The 14,718-nt window shown below is 45.5% G+C and overlaps 1 protein-coding gene across 2 annotated transcripts in view; it reads right to left on the bottom strand.

Moving 5' to 3' along the window:
- Positions 1-14,718, bottom strand: part of RANBP3 (RAN binding protein 3) — a 387,515-nt gene that overhangs the window by 203,353 nt on the left and 169,444 nt on the right. The window lies entirely within an intron of this gene.

Raw genomic sequence — 14,718 nt, 5'->3', positions numbered from 1 at the left:
TCGCAATAATTATATACAGCGTGTTTGCTTTAGAATATCTAAATAAATGTTGCAGCATGAGCAGCGGGGCCTAGCAAATTACCCACTCTTTTGATGCGCATACGCAGGAAGAGCAGAACCATAGAGTCCTGGATAGAGACTACAGGGGTTGCAGGTCCTAGTGCGCACACAGAAGGGGTCATGTAAAGCGCTCCAATACCTTCCGGTTGAGTTTGCGCTTTATAAAACCACCCAAAAAACCATGCATTTTCAATGCAACCGGTCTCACATTTTTATGCCTGGTGGCCTCATTCTCACAATCCCATATGCCCCTTACTGTTTTGTATCAATTGGTGTTTTTGACAGTACTGCCTCGGTTTGTTTTTTGCACCCTCCTTTCAGAAAGGTCCTTCGCCAAATGTTTTCACTTTTTTTGGTGCTAAACTCAGAGATTGAACTTCTTAAAATTATGTAGGGCCTGCATAAGGAGGAGGTGTGCTTATTTCCCTGAGCTCCTGCTACATTTGCAAGCACGTTTTGACCTAGACCCTGGCGATCCTTTCAGGATCAGGAAATGTAGCTCCAAGGACCCTTTATGTGAGCTTAGTGTCCTGATCCGACCTGGACAGACACAGGTTTTCATATGTGCAACTATAAAATGACCCATGTAAATGGAAACACACACAGACTGGCTCTTGCTCGACTGTACTGTTGAGTATAACCGCTCTGCTCCCAGTCTGTCACGTATAGGGTCTGCAGTCTTGGTTCATACCTGGCAGTCTCTTTCCATTACTGCGGATTAATTTCTGCTGATCCATTTCTGCTGATCCAGGCTAGACAACCTATACACTCCAATTATTATGTATCACCAGCAGCGCAACATGTCTTCAGTGCGCCTGGAAGAACTATGAAGGCTACACACCAGCCTACCAATGAAGCTTTTCAGTGGTTTCCCGCCCGCTGGAGAACTCCAAAGAGCCCTGTTCCCCTCAAAAGAGTGGTGGTGGGGCCAGCCAGCCCCACCAGCACAAGTTAACTACTATGCTCTTGAAGATAAACCTCACATCTTCCTTCCCCCCACTGCTGCCACACCTTAGCAGTGACCTAAGCATCTCCCCTGTGGCTGGCACAGTGATCCAAAGAGCCTTCTTCCCCCTTGGATAACTGAGAAGGTCCATCCTTATAGGAGTTCCACGATGCAGCAGGGAAGAGCATTTTCAAAGTCAGATGTAATCATGCAAATGTCTTTGGCAACAGCCCCTAGGATTACCCTCTGACCAGCGAGCTTCTACTACAGGCACGCTTTGACTCCTGGTGCTGTACGCATCTCTGTGCCTCCCTATGCCCTCCAGTGTCCACCCATACACCCCTGTGTCCTCACCTCTATGTGCAAGAATCTGCCCCTCCTGCTGCACCTGTTAGCCTCGCTTGTGTGCACTCATCTCTGCCTCCCGCTCTGTGCACCTCTGTGCCTTCCTATGCATTCCTCCGTGCATCTGTACACTCCCTGTCTCTTTCGTGCTGTGCGCATCCATGTTCCTCCCCATCCCCGCTTGCACCTCTCAGCTTCTTTTGTGTGCATCCCTCTGCCTCCCTGTGCCCCGCGTTTATGCGTACCTCTGCACTTCCATTGTTTCATGTGTGCACGTCCCTGCTTCCTTGTGTGTGCACACCTCTATCCCTTCTCTCTTTGTGCATGCTTCTGTCATAAGAACTGTCGTGGTACAGGTAGGCTGTTTCTTTATTTATTTATGTTTTCACTTTTATATAGTGCAAACTTTACCCGCAGGTATCAGAGCGCTTTAAATAAGCCTGCTTATAACAAGCAAGACTAGCACTCTATGTTACTGCCAACTTAGCTTAGCATAAGCAACAGCTAACCACTCACAAACAATGTTTATATACCAATTGCAAATTAAAAAAAAGAATTAATGCAAAGCATTGTCATTTACAATGCCAGTAACTCAAACTTTAATGCTGCGAGACCTATTGCATTGCAAATGCTTGTTTAAGATTACTTCCCACTCTTTTTTTTAGAAGATGCGTTTCTTGTAGGATTATAATTTCACAGTCTGTCACCTTCAGATATTCCAAAATCCGACGTCTTCTGCTTGGTGTTCTGAGGCCGTTAACATTCCAGCAAAGTATGTTAACTCTGTTCACCATTCTTTATTTTGTCTCCTATTTGCCATGTCTTCCTACCATGCTTTTGCAACAATTTGCAGTCCCTGATTTCTCCTTTCTTGCAGTTTGAGGATTTTTAGTTTTTTCCCTATTTTTCTCGCCACCCTGGTGTACACTTTTTTGTTTTGTTTTTTCAAGTGATTAAAACTATCCCACCCTGTGGAAGCCTCCCTGTTGTCTTTTTTGGGCTGCATTAATGGCCCCTTTGAGCTCAGTGTTTGAACCTTTACAGCGTGCAACGTCCTTCTTTGCAGATTGTTTCCAGATTTTTTTTTCTTCTCCTGATCCTCCCTTACTCCTTATGCGTTTTGTTTTATATTTCTCATGGTTAATGCTTCAGTTCCATCTGACCTCTCACTTGGTCCTTTATTTGTTCAATAAAGTGGGCGACTTCATCTGGCTCTCTTATATTGTACATCTTGTTTTCTCCACATGATTCGGAGTGCTGCTGGGAATTTCATCTGTACTGTGGCTCCCAGGGTTCTTAATTCCTGCATGTGTTGGCCTAGTTCCCATTGCCTGTCCTGTGTCGCTTTGGAGAGGTCTGACCGGATCCTGAAAGACCAACCTCCCTTATCCTGGGGACCATTTTTTTAGGGCCTCGCTCAGGATTCTTTCCTTGAGAGTGTAAGTTTTAAAGTTTATTAGTATTTTCCTGGGGTTTTTCCTGTCTTTATTTCTTCCATAGGGATCACGATGCACTCTTTGTCCTCTTCCAACCCTACTGCTTTTGTCCAGGGGAAGTGTTCCTCCAGGAGTTGGACCATAAACTTTTTAACGTTGTCCCTTCTTGGCCTTCTGGTATGTTTAAGATTCTTAAATTATTTTTCCACGCCTGGTTTTCCAATGATTCCAGTTTCTCTTTTGTGGTCTTGTCACTTTCTCTCAGGACCCTTATTTCTTTTTGATTTGATTCTACGTTTTTGCTCAACATCCCAATTTCTGACTTACTACTGTAACTCGATCGCTCAGGGCATTAAATTTAGTATCTAGTACTTCACACACCTCCCGAATTTTACTTTGGTTCACCTCCGAGACTGCGGATTTAGCTCTCATTTCGGCCAGCATTTTTTCAAGGAATTGGTTCGCTGAATTTAAGGTAGTAGAAGCCTTTTGGGAGTGACCTCCCAGGTCATGGTCTTGCATCTCAGCTTGTTGCGGAGATGGTAAGAAGTGCGAGTCTACACCTGGGACCTGTGCGCTAGGTGTGCTGGGTGAGCCAGGGGCATTCTGAGTGGTTTCCTTGATGGGGTTACTGAGATCATTTTCCATCCTGTACTCTGATTCTGTTATAGTGTCAGAAGTAGTATTGACTACTGTGGATTCTGCTACTAGGGGAGGGTCTGGATCTACAGCTTGAACCCTTCGTTTAATCTTTGCCTGTTACTGCGTCAGCTCCTGAACTTTAAAAAACGATCTAAGAGAGGAGGTTATTTTGCGGGGTTGTTCTGAGACCTCACTAACCACCTCCTTCTCCTTCAGAGACCTCTTCTTGGAGATTATTGAGTGTGTGTCTGTTTTTGCGTGTTTCCTGTTCTTCCGCTTAGTGCTGTGTGGGGTAATGGATTGTTTGGCGGCTAGAGGGGTGATATGTTTAAAGAACTGCCTGTTTCTGAAGCAGTAGCTTGATCTGCCTTCTCCTGCTTCTGTCGGAGCCCCCCCCCTTCACCGTCTAATGAAATGAAATTAAATGAAATGAAATTTGGGACTTCTATAGCGCATGGCTGCCCGTGAGCGTCCCAGCGCTGAGATTGCAAAACCTCTGGGAATAGAAGCAGGGGGGTAATGAGGAAAGGTTATTGCGGGAAAAGGTGTGTCTTGAGTAGTTTCCGGAATTTCAAATAGTTGGGCTCGGAGCGAAGATGAGATGGCAGAGCATTCCAGGTGGAGGCGGCTGTGACCGAGAAGCGACGTCCTCCAGTTCAGGCTTTTTTGGTCCTGTGGACTGTGGCCAGATGACCTTGGGCTGAGCGTAGTGGCCTGTTTGGTCTGTATGGGAAGATCATGGTCTTTAACATTGGGGGGGGCTTGATTTTGCATGGCTCTATGAGTAGTGCAAAGGGCTTTAAATTTGACCCTTTCGCGGATCGGCAACCAATGTAAGGCCTTAAGAGCGGGTCTGGCTGAGGCTCTGCGGGAGGTCCCTGTGAGGATCCTTGCAGCGGCATTTTGTGTTCTTTGAAGAATATTGATCGTAGATTCTGGGGCAGCCAAAAAGAGGGCGTTGCAGTAATCTAGTCTTGATAAGACTAGACCTTGAATGAGCATTTTTTGTGAGGGTACCGGGAGTAGTGGGAGGATCTTTCTGGTGGAACGCAGTAACCCCACACACGTACCTGCTGTTTTTTTGGCCTGCGTTTTCAAAGAGAGGTCCTGTTCAAGCCAGAAACCCAGACTTTTGAGTTCCGTCTTGGGTTGTGGGAGGGGTCCTAGGCATGCTGGCCACATAGCAGAGGGAAGAGAAGATATTTTGTTTCCCAGCAGCATGAGCTCAGTTTTCGAGCCATTGAGCTTGAGCCTTGAGGTTGACATCCAGGCATGAATTCCTTCTAAGCAGTCGTGGAGGTTTTTAAGTTTGTCCTCTTCCAGTGAGAAAGATACGATCATTTGGGTGTCGTCAGCGTATGTGACGGCTTTTATCCCAAAAGGAGAGACCACATCTTCCAGGGGGGCCATGTACGTGTTAAAAGGTGTAGGGCTCAATGACGAGCCCTGGGGGACCCCACACTGGAGGGGAAGGATATCGGATCGCATATTCCCTTCGCAGACCTGAAATGTTCTGTCTTTTAGAAACGAGGAGAGCCAGCTAAGTGCTGTGCCCCTCACTCCCAAACTGAGGAGGCGCTGTATCAGAGTTATATGATCCACCGTATCGAATGCAGCGCTTAGATCCAGGAGGATCAGTAGGACCGATCCTCCCGAATCCAAGATGCATCTGGCCTCCTCAACCACTTTCAGGAGGGCTGTCTCAGTCTTCTGACCTGGACAGAAACCTGTCTGTGTGGGACGGAGGAGATTGTTGGTTTCAAGGAAGGCTGACAGTTGCTGGTTGACCACCTTCTCTGCAATCTTACTTAAGCCTGGTAGGAGAGAGATTGGGCGGAGGTTGGTCAGATCTGCGGGGTCCATGCCTGTTTTTTTCTGTAATGCCTTGACAATGGCGTGTTTCCAATAATGCTGCGCCACACACCTCTTTGACAGTTACCCTCTCTGTAATTCCCTCCCTGCAGTCTCTTAGGGCTTTTCCTCCCCCATCCTGGTCTTTATCCCCCACAAGCCCGCTTACCCTTCTCATCGGTTGTGGAGCTACGCTTCCCCCAGACTCTGCCGGTGCCACTGCCGGTGCCACTGTTGCTCTGCCTTCTTTTCTTCCGATTTCTGCGACCTGTTTCACAGTGGGCCTCTCCACGCTGCGTTAGCTCCCACTTCTTCTCATGGGAGGTCTCAGTGAGAACCTTTCCCGGGGACCCACACTCGTTTCTGCCGTCTTGCCTTGTGATTGATGCGGAGTTTGCTAGTAGGAACTTTGATGCCACTGCTGTTGCCACGCTTGTGCTTAGATCCAGTGCACTATCTGTGTAAGAATCTGCGTGTATCGGCGCTTCTTTGCTGGTCTCTGCTCTTTCTGTTTGGGGCACCGCCCGCTCCCCCGCTTCTGCTCCTCCTCGGCACCTTTGATCCCTGCCGAGCTCCTGCCTTCAGGCCTGCTATCGGAGCTTTCCCCCGTGGCCTCCGCGTTCTCCGTGTCAGAGCCAGCTCCAGGACTGATCCAAGCGCGCGTGCGAGTCCTGCCGCTGCCCTCTATCCCCCGGAAGAGGAAAGACACTCTGCTTGCCGCTCTGAGGAAGATCTTCCGGGCTTCCTGTGCGGCCGGCCAGAGCCCGATGTGCGGGGACGAAGGCACCGCCGCTGCTCTTTGCTTTCCCCCAAGATGTGGAATCTCAAATGGGAAGAGGTGAGTGCTGCCGGTTCTGACCATTTCGGGGCGATTTTGCGTATTTTGTATATAGCGGTGTCAGTACCGGAGCCAGTTTTCTCTTGTGTTGAGGTACTGTCCAGCCTCTCCGTTAACTTTTCGGATTGTTCGTCGCAGTTATGCGCTAGAAGACTAAGGGGATACTATTTGTTTTAATTCATCATCTTTCAAAGCGGGATTGATTCATAGGCATTCATGGGCATGTCCGGATGTTTTTTTAGCCATATCTTCTTGTTTTGTGGTTGGCTCTACACGGAGCTCCAGACCTGGCTTTCCTAGCCTGCCGCCATCTTCCCCTCTCACAACATAAAAAGATTGAGCACCTGCCAGCCCACTTGTCTGATCACTCAGCAATGATCCTAAAATCCCAATTGGGAAGTAACAATACAACCTCAAGGTGGACGGTAGATCGCACCATTCTAAATGACCCACACATCATAACAAAACAAAGCAGAGTCTGTCACCTACTTCGAAAATAACAGAGAGGGAACCTCTTGGCAAATCAGATGGGACGCATATAAGGCAGTAATTAGGGGGAAAATATTAAGCCTGGCAGTACACAAAAACAAAACAACAAAACAAAGAGATAGGAGAGCTAGAAAACAGCATAAATAACTTGGATACACAAATAGAGTCTGAAGACGACGCGGGTAGAAAAAGAGCTGAAAGTTGATAGGATGAAACAAAAGGAGAATCTAGCAGGATTATTAGAGGGCATAGTGAGGGAGCGATGAGAAGCGAGCAAACTGTCACACTACGAGTATGGAGAGGGATGTAGCAAATTATTGGCCTGGAAAACGAAAACTGACTCAACCAGGAATAAAATAGTCAAAATCCAGCCGCAAGGTGGCTCAGAATCGAGCTCAGATGACACTATAATCATGGAAGAAGTTGCTAAATTCTTCACAGATCTATACACAGAGGACGTAAATCCCACTCAGCAACAAATTATGGAATACTTAGTAGCCCAAGAACTCCCTAGGCTGACAAATGAGGAAAAGGAGGAGTTAAATTCGGAAATCACAAGAGAAGAAGTAATGGTAGTGCTGAAAGGCCTAAAAAAAGGGGAAAGCGGCAGGTCCTGACGCACTTCCTAATGAACTATACATGAAGCTCAGTGAGGTCTTAATTGGCCCCCTCACAGACCTGCTAAACACAATATTTCAAGATAAAGAGAAACTTCCAGAATCATGGGACGACGCAACAAACATTTTATTAAAGCCAGGAAAAAATCCAACAAAATGTGAGTCCTACCAACCAATCTCGTTGCTAAATTGCGGCTATAAAATACACACTCAAATTATGGCAAAAAGGCTAGGGATAGTAGCAGGAAACCTAATCAAGACAGACCAGAAAGGCTTCATGAAGGGCAGGCAGCTGCATGATTTAACACACGAGCTCATTGCGGCCATAGACATAGCAGTGACAGAAAAAACGCCCCTGACCATAGTCACCCTTGACGCGGCTAAAACCTTTGATAGGGGGAACTGGGCTTTCCTAAATTATGCCTTGAGGAAGTACAACCTAGGAGAAAACTTCCAGGGAATGGTGAAAGAAATATACAGAGCACCCAAAGCTAAGGTTCTAGTTAATGGAAGTCTAACTGAGAATATCAAGATAAAGAGAGGGACAAGCCAGGGCTGTCCTCTCTCCCCGCTTCTTTTCAACTTATACATTGAGCCCTTGGCAAACAGTCTTAGGAAACATCCAGGTATCACTCTGTTTAAACATCATGGGAGGGAAAAGAAGGTTGCCTTATATGCAGATGACCTAATGATTTTTACCAATAACTACGAGGGACCTATCACATCAATAGAAGAATCTCTGTTTGAATTTGGGAAAGTGTCAGGCTATCAAACAAACCAGTCAGAAACAGAAACTATGAGCTGGAACTCCACAGCCAACAACACCCAGGCAGGGATTATTGGATACCTGGGAATAGATCTAATCAAAGATCTGGACAAATTGTCTAAGACTAATCTGGATAGGATCACCACTGAAGTCAGGAAATTACTAAAAACATGGGGAGGTCTACCGCTCACCTTCATTGGAAAACCTAACCTACTTAAAATGTCGGTACTTCCTAAAGTTACATACATTTTCAACACTATCTGTTTAGAATTCATGAGGGAAGCCCTAAAGAAGATACAAGGGGAACTTGCAAGTTTCATCTGGTCAGCAAAAAGCACAAGAATAGCCTGGAAAAAACTGAAGAGGAAAAAAGTACAAGGGGGAATAGCAAGCCTAGACTTACTGGAGTACTGTAGGGTCTTTCAATGTAAGACTATAAGAGTACTGTTGAAAAATAACGGCCAATATCCAGATTACCTACAAGCACTGACAGAAAAGGAGGGACACTTCTTATATAAATTTGGGCACCCAAAGTACTTCAAGAAGGTGAAACTAAAGATCCTTAAAGCAGCAGCGAAACTCTGGTATCAGATAAGAAGCACCTTGAAGATACCATATTATAGCAACCATGCACCAATATGGAGCTCTCCCGGAACACCAGAGTGCCTTAAAGATAGCCTGTGAACTCCTTTGAAATCAGCGGGCATCCAGGAATGGGGTCAACTAATGCACGGAAATACCTTAGTGGACAGGGAAAGTCTTGAAATAATCACTAATGTGACTCTGGTAAAATTCAAGTACTACCAGCTTTCTAGCTGGGCAAAAACTTTGAAGGAAAACAAAAGAGGCAACGCTGTGATAGAGAAAGAGATGACTGAGTATTTACATAAAAAAAGAAATATCCCACTGGTACTGGGCCCTTATCCTAGCATGGGAAGAGAATTTCCTGATTCTGGAGGCGCCCTGGTGGAATGAGCTGCCATCGCTGGAGGTCCAGAAATCATGGCAAGTATCTATGAATAAATGTTGGTCAATTGTGAAATCTGCTACCTTAAGAAGGAACCATCTCTTTACAACCCATAGAGCCTACTGGACCCCGAAGAGGCTTTCTAAATTCAGCGGCTCAAACACAAAAAACTGCCCTAAATGCGGAATGGAAAAAGCAGACGATCTGATCTGCACATGTTTCGGCAGTGCCCCAGGCTCGACAAATTCTGGAAGGAAGGGGGTAAGACTCTAAACACAGTACTGGGAAAATCAACAGATGTAGGTATGGATCTTGCTATCTTTGGGGTAACCAAAAATATTATCTTATCGAAAAAAGAGGAGAACCTGCGGTTTATTTTAATCCTGTTAGCACGGAGACAGATATGCATTAATTGGATAAGCTCAGCTCCCCCGTTACTTCGAGATTGGGTATCCTATGTAAATAAGATAAACAAGCTGGATAGGAAAGGGAGCTCCAAAAGGAAGTACAACTTTTGGGAAATATGGGAGTAATCTCAAGCTGGCCTTTAAAGAATGATTTACACGGTCAAGGAGAGCAAAATCCAATGATTATGCAATGGCAATAAATAAGCAAGCAAAGTGTTTGTGTGAGTGGCCTGGTTGGTCAGCTCCCCCAGGACGGATACATTTATTGAATGTAGTATAGAAACAAGGGGACCCCCCTCTGAACTAAATAATAGGGAAACTCCCCAAACCATTCCTCTAAACGCAAAAGGGGCAGTGAAGGAACAGAAAACAGAGAAGCGGGTCCCCGAAAACTCTGTATACCTACTATTGCAGAATGAGGAAAAAAAAAAAAAAGAATCTTTCAGTCCCACACAAAATTTGTGTGGGGCGGTGCCAGACACTGACAGCTTCACAAGCAACAGTGTTTCAGTAACTTACAATAAGTCTTGCTCCAGAATCAAATGTGCGCCTTTAAGAGTCTTAGACATTCATTCTGATTGTTTTGCAACCCTGGAATGTCCTTTTTGGCAACCCGTAGCTGGGGATCTTGCACCAGGGCTCGTCTCCTGCCATGGGCATGTCTCGCTGATGTGGTTTCAGTGTCTCGAATGCCACAGACACTAGTGTCCTCTTGACCGCTACTTGAGTTTGAGTGGTTTTCGGGTTACGTCCATGCACTTTCAATGACAGGGACACTTGAAACTCCTGGTAATTTGGGATATTACTTGTAACATGAGGTGCACTTTCCTGCAACGTCTCTTGAGGGCGAGGCCTCTGATACTTGCTGCAGAAAATGTAGCGAATTGGGCATTTTCAAACATGTACCAACCCCCTGGCACAAAGTTCTTTTCTAAGACAGCCGATGTCGTTCTGAACATGTTTAACTATCCCGCCATCTCATTTTCCTTACAACATTCTTTCTGTAAACGCATCATATTCCTTGTGCATGAATTTGCTGACCTAATTTGCAGATGTGCACGTGTTTAGTGTTCTAAGTGCAGTGCGCTTGCACCTCTGTTTGAATTTTCCGCGCACTTGGTCTAGGATTTCCGTCTGGTCAGGGGTTAGGGATCCATGGTGCAACAGTTGCAGTGGCACTGCGGTCCAGGAGTGTGACTGGCACCTGGTTGTTGTTTACTGGTCAGCAGGGCTATGGAGTCCCTTTTCGTTGTTCATTAGGACCCTTGACATGGCTGCCTCACTTCGTTTGTGCAGTCCATTTTGAAGCAAGTTGACACCCAATCTGTTTTGGCAGAGAGACCAGATCAGAAAGGGAACTTGTGAACGGATTAAAGAGATATTTACATCACATGAACGGCGCGGACCTGCCCTTATCACGTGTATCGGCTGTCAGCGCCTGACAGCCTGGTGTGTGCACTCCACTTTCAGGCTGTGCCAGCCTTTACTTTCTACCCCCGCGCAGTGCACGCTTGGACTCGCAGCTTCAAAGCCCTCACCACAAGTGATTCAGGCAACTTTCAAAGCAGGGTCGGCCTGGTTGCAGGGCTGAAGGGGAAGTCTTCCTGCTAGGGCCTGCAAGAGAGGGGATGACACCCATGCGTCGAGAACCCACTGGTATTATTTTCGTTGTTTAGAAGGGCTGGAATGGAATCCAAAACCAGCCTTGGCAAAAAGGTTCAAATCAGCCCCGCACTGCAGAAGGCTGCTAACAGGAGCGCCTAGAGTTGGGTCAATGCAGCCCACCCTGCTCAAGGCAGCCCCCTGCCCTGCAGCCCATCGGGAGAAGCTAGTGGTAGATCAGCCAGTCCGACCATGCGCCAGATTTTAAAGCGCTGGGGTAGTTGCCACAAAATGCCTCTCTCGTGGTCTATATCTTCTGCAGACTTATTATATGATGGAAATACAATGAACTGATTGTTCAGCAGTGATGCAAATGTACTGTACATAGACGCATTGGTGCAGATATTTTGTATAGGACCAATGCAAATATGCTATGAAACTATTTGGTACATGCAATTCTCTGCGCATGGGACAGAGATGCTAACATACCACGTCCAAGGTGATGATGCCAACACCACAGGCAGTGTTATTAATAAGTTAACAACGCATTGTTATGTGGAAATGTCTTCCAAAAATGAATATGTCCATGTGTAATGTAACTGGTGCTCATGTAAAGCGCGCCAATACCCTCTGGTCGACTTCGCGTTACATAAAACTGCAAAAATAAAATGTAAACAATGGTGTCCATATGCCGTTTCTATGCAAATATTCTGCATATGCAGGCCGTATCCATCTATGCTTTAAATGAATTAATTGATGCAACTACTTAGCACACAGGCGCTTTGCAAATATTCTGCACATGGGGTAGTGATGGTAACAACATATTAGCAGGTAATTATACAACTCCTATACATACCAACAGTGCTGGAACAATACAACATACGAACGTGGATGCCTTGATGAAATATGCTGCATGTGCAGGCCGACATATCGATTGTTGTGTCTGATAATTAATGAGTTCTGTTATTACTTTTAAACGTAACAGAACATTCCCCAGCACTCAGGTGTTCGTCCCCTCCGGATGGACCCTTGGAGGAGACCAAGGAATTGAAGAACACTTGCACTGTGGAGCGTGGCCTAACCCGGGGGTAAAGCCTCGGTGTTTCCTGGCGCGGCTTCCCGCATGTGGGCTTAGGGCCCCGGGGCGAACGAGCGGCAGCCCGAGATTCTCCAGGCCGCGGTCAATGGGATACATGGCAGAAATTGGGGGGGAATAACGTACTCACCTGCCGCCCTCAATCCCGTTTGGGGGGCTGGCGAGGTTCCGTTGCAGAGCGCGGAGCCTGTCTAAGGAGGAGCTCGATCCAATATGACTGAGGCGGGTCTGTGCTGAAGAGCAGACTGTCCTGCACAGAGCCGAGACACAGCACAGGCCGAGGAAGGTACTGCAACGGCACACACACTGCCAAGAGCACAGCCAGGGACCCAGCTGAACGCAGGAGAGCGGCTGTGGTGGAGGAGGAGGAGGAGGGATAGAGTGCACTGTATGGAGCCCTACAGATGCAGAGGAGCAAATGCTGCTGTATACACACTGTCAGGAGCGCGAGATTCCGGAGAAGTCATCCCAAAGCAAGGGTCTCTTTGGCGAGGTGAACGGAATACAGATTACCAAGAAAAAGTCACAGTATGCTCAAAGAGTCAAGCACTTGCCTTACACTTTTACAGGAACAAGTATTTGCAGTAATTGTCTCCATTTACAATGCTTCACTCTTTTCAGTAAAGTGCACAGTACACGGCGGAACAAAAACCAGCCTTGGCAAAACAGCCCGCCTTTTCAGACTGGGGGCGTGTTTTTCTTTCTCCCCTCTTCTGCATTGGCTGGAATGTAAACAATGGGTGTGTTTTTGACCGTTGTTTACCATTCCAGCCAAGGAGAAGAGGGTAGAAAGAAACTAAAAAACACACCCCCAATCCAAAAAGGACGGGGCTTAGATCGAGAGAATGTCGTCACTGGGACCTCTTCTCCAATGGCTGGCTGCCGTTTAGGAGGCCAGCCAATGGAGAAGAGGGGCGGGGCCTAACCTCGCTACTCAGAAACATTAAATCTTGCAAGCGAGACTGCGCATGTGCGCAGCCTACGCTAGCCGAGACCTAATAAACTAATTACTTGTATATAATATGAATTATGTAATACACTGTGTAGTTTTACCAAATACACTTGCTTTTAAATTCTATATTAAATGTTATTTTGGTATGTTTGTAGATTAACAAAGGGTGTTTGAGTAGTCATTAATATTTTATTTTTTATAATCTTTTTATTAGAGTTTTCAGCATGCATCATACATTGCATACACAGTCGAAAGGCAGGGGTCTGCCCTACTACGCAAATGTATGCCAACAAGTAACTATCACCCCCAAACAACTTCCAGAAAGTGGGCATCAAGCATAATACAACAGGAACTGGTGTCTAGCCCCTGCTCCTATTTCTGTCAGTTGTGCAAGACAGGTGTCGGTCCATATTTCTGACCTGATATGGATCCCCAGGGTTCTAACTCTGGGCCCACCTTGTTCAACCTGGCTACAACACTACCTGCAGTTGGTTTCTTCTCACTCATACTTATTTGATCTATACTAGTTTCCCCCCACTCCAGCCCCCACACATGTTTTGGCGGCCATCAATTGTAGGCGATTAATCATCAACATTTTAACATTAATTTAGTTTTTTGATTTGCAACATAAAAACAGTGACTATCATGCATCTGTAAAAGTACTGAACTGTAGATACAAAGGATTCCATGGGAAACAATAGTTATTTACCTATTATGCTGGTTCCCCTCGAGGGAAATCATCAATATAGCCCTAAGCACTTGTCCCATCAACACACAGGGTATCTATGCACTGTTTTTAAATATATAGTGTGTGTTTAAAAAAAATAATATATATATATATATATATATATATATATATATATATATATTTTTTTTTATTCTATAGCTTCTAAAAGCATAAATTGGACAATTTTCATCTATTTTCTTAAAAAAAAAAAATTAAAAAACGAATTAATACTCCAAAAAACACTCAATATGCTTAGCACAGTAACAAGGAAACTGCTTTCACACACCTACTTGATTAAAGAGAACAGGAAGTGTGTGGCGTACTAATTGGTTCAGAAGAGGATTCGGAGTCCTTAAAGAATAGCACACCACAAGTACACAATAAATGCCCAGTCAGTGGCACCTGAGCCAGTTTTTTTTTTTTGAATTAAGAATACTGATAGAACTGAGGTTAATTACTTGCCGGTTCCAAGGTGAGGAAGAGGAAGTAGGGTTGCTTATGACTATAAATACTACAGTAAATATTCCCCTTGAGGAGAACAAACATTACAGGTAAATAACTATTCCTTCTCCTCCTGGGACTCTTCACTGTAAGTCAGAAGAACAGAGTAGAATAGCAATCTCGGCCCTAAAAAAATACAAATAAAAGTCAAATAGAAAAAACCTACACAACACTAACCTAACTGATTCTGAAGAGAAGTCTTGACCACTTGGGCATCAGCTTTGGAATATGTATCAAGATAACAATGTCTTTTAAAAGTATGTACAAACCTCAGAGTAGCTGCTTTACATAAGTCTGCAATGTATATATTCCTTAGTAATGCAGCAGAAGCCCCTTACTGCTTACTGAATGTGCAGAGGTCCTACTATGTGCTAGGTCTTGTTGGCAATCTTTTAGCACAGCAGAAAACAATCCACCTAGAAATGGATTGTTCTGAAATGGCCAGTATAGCCTATACAGGTTCATAGTTTACAAAT

The sequence above is a fragment of the Lissotriton vulgaris genome, chromosome 12 (assembly GCF_964263255.1).
Source record: "Lissotriton vulgaris chromosome 12, aLisVul1.2, whole genome shotgun sequence".
Classification (NCBI taxonomy): domain Eukaryota; kingdom Metazoa; phylum Chordata; class Amphibia; order Caudata; family Salamandridae; genus Lissotriton; species Lissotriton vulgaris.
The sequence above is the reverse complement of the archived record's forward strand: the minus strand, read 5'-3'. Positions and strand labels throughout refer to the sequence as shown.